Source organism: Adiantum capillus-veneris, chromosome 18 (assembly GCF_014529385.1).
Source record: "Adiantum capillus-veneris isolate H3 chromosome 18, ASM1452938v2, whole genome shotgun sequence".
NCBI classification, from domain to species: domain Eukaryota; kingdom Viridiplantae; phylum Streptophyta; class Polypodiopsida; order Polypodiales; family Pteridaceae; genus Adiantum; species Adiantum capillus-veneris.
The window spans coordinates 65,974,470-65,984,095 of record NC_140948.1 but is presented as its reverse complement, the minus strand read 5'-3'; the positions used below and the strand labels follow the sequence as shown (position 1 = coordinate 65,984,095).

At 40.0% G+C, this 9,626-nt stretch overlaps 1 pseudogene; it reads right to left on the bottom strand.

Moving 5' to 3' along the window:
* Positions 1-8,130: 8,130 nt before the first annotated feature.
* On the bottom strand, positions 8,131-8,922 carry LOC147435807 (ran-binding protein 1 homolog b-like; annotated as a pseudogene).
* Positions 8,923-9,626: the final 704 nt, after the last annotated feature.

The window sequence follows — 9,626 nt, the reverse complement described above, 5'->3', positions numbered from 1 at the left end:
CACAAGCCATATCAGAAGAAGAGAGGGAAGAATGCAACATTGAGGAATTTTTTTGAGAACCCTGTTTACACACATCAAAATTTGAATTATACAACAAGTGACACAAAGAACAACAAATACAAAGTTCCTCTATTTCATCTTTATGAGAGAGCTGGGAAAGCTTAGCTGTACATATGAGTGGAGATGGTGGTACATTATTTTCTCCTAAGAGAAACACATGTGTACCATTGCCATAAAATACGAAAGAATTATGCTCATAGCTTGATTTCAAAGAAGATCCTTACCCATGCAACCACTCCCAGCTTAGTACCACATCAGCTCGATCCTTGTTCATTACATGGAGCTTTGATTGCATTGTATGTCCTTGCACTTACAACGGAACATCACTAGCAAAAGTATCCCAGACTTTGAAATCCTTATCTCAAATCATCTCTACCTTGTAGCAATGAGTGCTAGGAGACTGTGGTAACTTCAACTTCTTAACCTGCTTGTAATTAAGGAAGTTACGAGAGGCGCCATCCTCAACCAAGATATGCACCTTGTGCCCCTTGATGGAACCATGCATCGTCACCAATTTGTGTGGACAAAAAGTTTTCTGCCACATAGAGGAAATAAGATAGCACTCATGAATTGCCTCAGTGTGAGGGACTTCCACACTAGCATATTTTGAGGATGACCCTATCAAAAGAAGTTGCACCATGTGCATTTCCTTGTCCTTTCCCATCCCCGGTTGTTTGAAGTTGGGACAATCCTTCTTAGGATGATTTCCCAAACAATTAAAACATAGGTTTCCTTTCTTTGCACAGTCAAACTCTTTATTTAAGAGTCGTCCCTAATGCCCGTTGGGTTTCTTGGATGGTTCATTGTTGCCAATACTGCTATGCATATGCTTCCTCTGCTTTATGATGTAGGTGCTAAAAAAGAAGATGATTTTTGTGATGCAAAAGTATGTGCACGGTTTGATTGGCGCATTGTCTTCTCATCACCCTCCTGCTAGAGGACAAATATCCCAGGTGCTGCGTGAACGACGAAGACTCCTATGTTATCTTGCCTTCTCTAGAGGACCAGATGGAAGACCGATGGGATAATTTGATGCATCATGAAGTTTTGCCATTTGTCTATGAGTGAAACAAAACAGAAAATTGATCGGAGCTGATCGTTGCTTGTAAAATGGATGCTAGAAGAAGGTGGAAGCAATTTTGGGACGCTGAATCTGTGAGGGAAAAATTATCAAGCGACATCCAACCACCTCATGAAAGGCCGCCTTCCGATCTCCAGTCTCAACAAAAATCTTAAGAGTTGTGTACCTGTGATCATGTATGTAGATACCCATGATGATTTTGATAGTGTAACTCATGAATGAGAACTTCTTTTGTTTTGTAAAATGGGAAAAACCCGACATTGTATTGCGGAATTCTATACCCATTTGTAATGTAGAAACATGATTTGCTATTCAGTCAACCATTTTGTTGTCTGCCTTGGAAGATGTATTATTATAAGTTGATTTTAAATTGTTTTAGCAGTTTTTCTTATGGATTTTGTAGAATCAGCGGTTAGTGGCACAAGTGCAAGCTATACCACTTGTGAATTGTAGACCACATGCAAGTGGTTGAAAACCATTTGCATTATGTAAATTGGTATCCACTAGCAAGTGGTTAAGAACCACTTGAAAGAGGTTCTGAACCACTTGCAAAGGCCTTCTAGATCACTTGCTAGGTCTTCTATTCCACTTGCAAGCACTTTGAAAGTGGTTTTGAACCACTCACTAGTGGTTAAGATAGCACTTGCCAGTGGTTTTGAACCTCTTGCTAGTGGTTAAGATACCCTTGCCATTGGTTTTGAACCACTTGCTAGTGGTTCAAACCCACTTGCTAGTGGTTTCGATACCACTTGCAGGTGGTTTTGAACCACTTGCTAGTGGTTAAGATAGCACTTGCCAGTGGTTAAGATAGCACTTGCTAGTGTTTCAAAACGAGTTGCTAGTGGTTAAGATAGCACTCGATAGTGGTTCAGAACCACTTTCTAGTGATTTAGACAGCACTTGCAGGTGTTCTATGAGATCAAAACTACGTATATAAGCAAGTGGTTCTAAATCACTTGCAAAGGCCTTCTAGATCACTTGCTAGGTCTTCTCCTCCACTTGCAAGTGTTTTGAAAGCGGTTTGGAAAAGGTTCTGAACCACTTGCTAGTGGTTTAGATAGCACTTGTAGGTGGTCAATAATATTGAAACTACGTATATAAGGGTGCCTTGACAACTTTTGGGTGGCTTAAAGGGCCAAATATTTTTGTAAAATCTGGCTGAAGGTAGTTTAAAGCACTTTCAAGTGGATGGCAAGTTGTAAGCTACATGTACTCGAAATAATAAAAAAGTTTCAAAAACGCTTCAGCTTTTGGATGAGGAACATAAGTTTTTGTGAGGAACAGATACAAGAAAGCGGTACCCAATTATACTTTATGAGATCAATGTGTTTTAAATAGGCTTGGTATCAGAGGGCATGCTATTGTAGACGTGCTCATACATGGTATCACTCAAAGTGTAGACATTAGGCTCATTTCTCTCAGGATACAAGGGGAACTTAAGGCATTGAACTAGGAGCAAGTACATGGAAGCAGGAGGCCTATCATCTAATAACACATATTAATTGGAGCTTCCCTCGACTTTATCATAAAAATGCCCCTCAACATAGTAGGAATTCTTCTTTATCTGATTGTGCCACGCATCCTTGTGAGTCATGGTGGATAGCCTCTTCTCCATGCAACACCTCACTATATAAAAATTAGAGTCCTCCTCCTCAGTGTTGACTGCAAAGTTATCTCCAACTCGTAAGGCATTGCTCAAGTCATCATGATGGCTAGCATACATAGGTGCATCAATCTCCTCATCACTTGAAACATCTTCATCTATGTCAGCCTCTGTTGGTATGATCCTCAAGTACTACCATGCTTCTATGTGAGATTTGTTTGCACATCTTCTCCATTGACCATGCACACAAGCATGACAGATTTCTACACCTCAGTACAGTCATATCTGTTGAAGAGAAACCATTCACACAATGCATTGAACATGATCTACTGATTTTCTTGCAATCCCATTCCATATCTCTCAACACATCACCCACCTTGATTTCCCAGAAGAACCTATCAACCTTGTTCGCAGATGACCAACAGTCTTTCCTATGGTTCATTAGGGTGACGTAATTGACCACTATTGCTGCATTATACAGGGGGTGTCCATCCACTTTCAATTGCTCATGGGTTAATACCCTCTTTATGGCTGCACCAGCACCATAATGTTCACCTTTTCCATGACTTGACCCAAAATAGTTGTGCACATATCAAGCCCAGTAAGCTGAGAAAACCTTGCAACAAAGAAGAAAGGCTATCGTGCTTTGAATTGTGATGTTGCACCATCATACATTACCCAGTGTCGCTTCAAACAAAAACCCTGGTCCTTCAACCACTGATCATGCAAAAGAAAGCAGTGTTGAACAAACAATGTGTCATGCACATTGTCATCGGATATATAAAAATGGAAAATTTTTATGATGTTGCCCATTGTCGAGCGCAAATAGCAGATGTGGACCAAAATGCTCACCTGACTAGAATACTAATGCATGGATTGGATCTCATTCTGAATTTTACAACTGTAATTTTTTGCAAAGTCCACGAGAGAGAAAACAACATCACTTGGAAAACTCTGTAGACATTCTTTGAATTGGTTGGCCTAGCATCTATAGATGTAGTTATGTTTGATAAACTTGGTCAGCTTGTATTTCATGAATGAAATGAATGTGGAGCACCCAATCTGCTAAATAACAAGATATTTCCTTTTGTGGTGATGGCCATCTTCATCTATAGATTGTGTCTCCACACCAACAAAAACCTGTGCAGCCACTTGAAAGTTGTCATTGTGTACTTCAAGAGGACAACATCTGAGTTGTTTGGCACCGCACTGATCGCATTTTCCCATAAAGCAGATGTGTAAATGAAACAGAGATTTTTTTGGTTTAGGACACAAGAAGGACTCCCATAGTGTTGTGAGGTTCCCAAATGTTGACTTTGCAGCCACATATACGGCCACTTACTGCAGGGTCACAAACATCACAAGCACAGCACAAGAGAATCCATGTACTCCAAACCTTCCTTGATGCATTTGGTTGAAAGCATCTTTCAGGTAGACAGCTTGCACATGATATTTGCAGCAACAGGTATTGTGGTCCCCCAATTTTTGAAAAAAAAAGGGCTTCAAATTCTCAAAGTATCTCAGCGAAATGTGCACCATCGGATGCATTTCTTGAAACCGCCTGTAAAATTCCACCTACGCAAAAAAGCAGGCAATAAAGAGATAATGTGAGAACAAATAAACAAAATGGTTGGTACCATCACCCACAAGTTATAACACCCACTCTCGTGTTTGTGAAAGCACATAAGAGGAACCATTTACCACTTAGAAGTGGTTTTGCATGTTTAAAAGTGGCTTTGAACTACTTGAAACCACTTGAAGCACTTTAAACCACCTTAGGGTGATTGAAAAAGTTCATCAAACCACATTCAAGTGGATTTTTTACCACTTTCAATCACCTTCAGGTGGTTTGAAATCTTCAAAGTGCTTACATAGGTTCTCGCCTAAGCACTTGGCAGATTTCAAACCACCTAAAGCACTTAAAACCACCTAAAGGTGATTGAAAAGGGTCATCAAACCACTTTCAATCTTCAGGTGGTTTGAAATCTTCAAGGTTTCCACCCAAGCACTTGGCAGATTTCAAACCACGTGAAGCACTTAAAACCACCTTAAAAAGATTGAAAGTGGTCATTAAACCACTTTCAAGTGGTTTGTTTTTCACTTTTAATCACCTTTAGGTGGTTTGAAAACTTCCAAGTGCTTACATAGGTGCTCACCTAAGCACTTGGCAGATTGCAAGTGGTTATTAAAATACTTTAAAGTGGTGATAAACTATTTTAGCACTTTGCAAAGTACAAGCTTCCACTTGAAGGGGTTGAAAGGAGTATTTTAGGTACTTTAAATCACTATCAGTACTTTAACTGCTTTATAAAGTACTTGAAGGGTGATTAAACCACTTTTCAATTGTTTTCTCAGTTCTCAGAGCTTTTTTACAGTTTGACAGTGGTTTTGACAGCTTGAAAGTGGTGAACAATGGTCATTATACTACTTGACAGTAGTTTTTTACAATTTGATTGTGGTTGTGACAGCTTGACAGTGGTGAACATTGGTCAATATACTACTTGGAAGTGATTTTTTACAGTTTGATAGTGGTGGACAAGGGTCAATATACTACTCCAAAGTGGTTTTTTACAATTTGACAGTTGTTATAGTTTGACAAAGTACTAGTGCATAGTTCATAATACCTGAGGCTGATCCAACAAATGCAATGGATGCTTAAGAACAGCCTTTTTGTTGATAGGCCTTTGGCATATGTCCTTCTTGTTCAGAGAGACTCGGGTCATTGTCTAGAAACCAAACACAAGCTCCTTAATGTCCTTTGTGATGTTTGTAGAACGATGAGCTTGTCGTCGACATGCTAAGACTGGAAAAGGACTGTTCTTATCCTCTAAATGGAGTCGTGCTTTCGCAAAACCGATGTTTCTTATGTGTATGCCCAACAACTTTGCAAGTGCTCTATCCGTAAATGGACATGCATCTACTTCGTCCCTCGAATTAATGCATACCATCACTCTTGTTCTCTTGAAAAGCATTTTCGTGGCTGAGTGCGGGACCTTGATTTTTGACAAGGTGTTGCGAATGTTGGAAAGCAATACTCTCTGTATAGAATGTACCAAGTTCTGCAGGTTGCAAAATACTGGTTGCTAGAGTAACTATTCAAAAATCTCTCCTTGGAGTTTGGTTGTCAATCCTTGCGTCTGCTCTTTCTAGCACCTTGACATGGCACAAAGAATCTTCCTTTTCTGCTTCTCATCCAGCTGGACATCCTTTCGCTTCAGCACAGAGAGTTTGTTGCCTTTGCCTCTCTCTTTGTTCCCTTTTCTTTGCCGCCTAGTAATCGTGTAATCAGCCTGTGAACTTGTCGGGAAACTCTTCTCAACTGTGTACTAGTGGACACGGATCCGGATCAAGAAAACCTCAAGAAAAAGAGCTCAACGCATGAACATACATCATGAAGAGCCCAAGCAACAACAAGACCAAACATGTCACAGACACTCACACACCTAACTGGCGAGAAGGCTGCATCCTATCTGTAGAGAGAGAGAGAGAGAGAGAGAGAGAGAGAGAGAGAGAGAGAGAGAGAGAGAGAGAGAGAGAGAGAAATGGAGAACTAATCACACACAGCAGAGAACCGTGTGTAGAGGAAAGAAAGGGAATGCATTGCAAAAACACCACAGAGAGAAGGAGAGAAAAGGCACTCTGCTCTATGCAAAAACCGCACGCACAGAATACCCTAAACCTGTAGCTTTGTGCAGAGCTTGCACGCAAAGAAGGAGACAAAGGGGGTGCTCGTATGTCAAACATGTCCAAGAACTATTGGGGGTGGTAAAAAATACATACCCCTCTTTTTTTAAAATTTTCTCCCATCTTCATTACTCATCATTGAGTTTCCTCCCCTAAAAATCAAATTTAAAGTCAAAAATTCCCAAAAACTACTTTAAAAAGGAGTGTCCAAGATATCCCCTTTTGGACCACCTATACATGCTTTCACCCTCACTAAAAAATCATAAAAATCTTTAAAGTATCCAACCAATTTCTACAAGTTAGGTATGCCAAAGTAGTTAAGATTTGTAAGAGCCTTACCCTACTTTGATTAATTTAGGAACCCATAGGACCTCGAATCCATTTGTTTGGATTAGGTGAATCAAACAAAGGTGCAATTCTAGATCTAGGTATGTCAAAGTAGTTGAGGTAGTTAAGAGTCTTTCCCTACTTTGACAAATTTAGGATCCCAAAGGGCCCCAAACACATCTGCTTGGATTAGGTGAATCGAACAAATGTGAGACTCTAGATTTAGGTTAAATTAAATCAAGAACTATTAAGAGTCAATGAAGCCCAACCCATCCACTTGGATATGGTAGGTCAGAGATCAAGAATTGTAACCAATCTAAACCCATTGTATGGTACTAGCCTGACCAAAGGTTAGTTAGAAATTGGTGAGTGAGTTTATGTTTGATTACCTAACAATAGTTTGACATGCATAAACTATTGAACCATACAATTGAAATAGATTAGAAATTGGTGGGTGTGTTTATGTTTGATTACCTAGCAATAGTTTGACATGGGCAAACTATTGAACCAAACAATGGAAACACACTAGATCATATGTAAACACAAAAATGAGAAGTTAAGTTTACCAAAAGATACAAAATGGTCTTTACAATATGACAAGTTAGTTTTTATTTATATATATATATATATATATATATATATATATATATATATATATATATATATATATATGGAGTTTGTATACATTAAAATGAAACCAATGTTAGGAATAGAATACCACTATAGCAACAAAAATTAAGTCAACCAACTACTAATCACTAGGGTTCCAAATACTCTAGCACTAAGCAAAAGTGCAATTATTTGAGAGTTTTAAGAAAAATGTTAGTGTCAATCCATAAAACAAAGAAGAATCACAAAGTCAAAGTAGTGAAAACACAATAAAGTTAAGGTTTTCACAATCTATATAATAGAGACAAAGCAGTCCAAGTGTTGAAAAAAACCATGGCTTCTCTTATGTCATCACTAGTTTAAAGAGAGTCTTACCATACCCCGAGCGAGATTTCTCGAGCGAACTAAAACCCGAACGAATATTTAAATGACATCTACCCATGTTGTGCTATGTTTACTCTTAATTTTACATTTCATTTCATGTGTAAGTGAAAGGTACTCAAGTGTTGTCTGCCTTTGCAATGCCGCACATCATTGGGCCTCACAAGCATTGATGTTGCACATTGCAACGTGGCTCAACCTCAGCATCACGCAAGGTGAGGGACTCATATATAGGCATCAATGCTACATTGTTTCTCTCTACTTATTATGCACGGTTAGTGATACGATCTCCAGCTCCAGTCGGTGCCTGTCATGCAGCTGGACATAATCGCAATTATGGTAGTACTCAATGATGGCCTGAGTAACTCTCCATCGAGGTTGGGTGTCATGGCCCGAGTAAGGATGGCCGGTGGCAAAGTTCCTCCTTCACTTATTCGCTCTTGGAATCCTTGTCGCCAACTTTTAGCCCCTGAAGAAACTCATCCACCTCCTTGGGGTGCCTGACATCTCCTTTTGAGCAACCTCAAAAGCTTTTTGTGAATGCTTGATCATTTTCCACACCCCCAAAGAAAATGCAAAACATTTTATCTTTCAAATCTCCTTCTGCAAAATCAGAGACATGCTAGACCCAAGCCTTGTCACTACCCTGATGTTCCTACAAGCATCTTATAGAGGGAACGATCGTGTGATTTGCATAGATTTCATGACCAATCGAACGTTTTTGGTCTTCTTATCTGGAGTAGCTTCACCTGCCCCATACCTCTCTCTTTCCACTAGTTGTCGTCCTTATCAAATTGGTATAGCTAATTGGCCTTTAGGTCAATGAGAACATTCTCATTCTCCTTGACAGTATTGACAGCAAGGACATCAAGCTTGATGATGCGGCACCTATGTCTTCCTCCTCAATTGCAGGTCTTGCATCATCGCCTTCCTCTGTAGGGGCATTTTCCACGGGCTCTTTCTCTTTGCTGAGCGCTTAGCATCCATTTGGAATGAAGTGGGCACAGAGAGAGAGAGAGAGAGAGAGAGAGAGAGAGAGAGAGAGAGAGAGAGAGAGAGAGAGAGAGAGAGAGAGAGAGGAAACAACCTATAACGAGGGCGGACGAGCTCGCCAGTGTTAAAATTTGCACCAAGTACTCTATAGCAAGGGCGAGAATCAAAGTTTGCCGTACGTCATTACTTGCTACAAGGACTGCACGTCGGCGTGCGCACAACCCTCCAACAAAAGTAGGTATATTTAAACTTTTTGAGTAGTTACATTTTGGGGGATCTGTTGTTTTGGTACAGTGTAAAGGAAAAATCATTTTTCCAAACATACAAAATTCCCTTTTTTGAATTTACCAGGAGGAAATCTAAGAAAATTAGGTTTATTTTTCAGGTTTTTACACTAATTTTCTCTATTTTGGGGCTGAATTTCTCCCTTTTCCTTGCCTTGCCTTCAAATGGCATTTTTGAAATTTTCTCTATTTTGGGGCAGAATTTCTCCCTTTTCCTTGCCTTAACCGGCATTTTTTAAATTAGAAACGGCACGATATTATGCTAAGACACATTTTTCCTGAACACTGTTTTGGTAGCTCGGAGGAAAAAAGGGGCGGGGGAGGAGGGGGGAGAGAGAGAGAGAGAGAGAGAGAGAGAGAGAGAGAGAGAGAGAGAGAGAGAGAGAGAGAGAGAGAGAGAGAGAGAGAGAGAGAGAGAGAGAGAGAGAGAGAGCATCAAACTTTTTCTACTGCAAGGACCGCACACCGGCGTGCGGTCGTAAAGAGTCTCCCAAAAAACTTTTTTCAGAGAGAGAGAGAGAGAGAGCATCAAACTTTTTCTACTGCGAGGACCGCGCACTGGAGTGTGGTTGTAAAGAGTCTCCCAAAAAATGTTTTTTCAAAA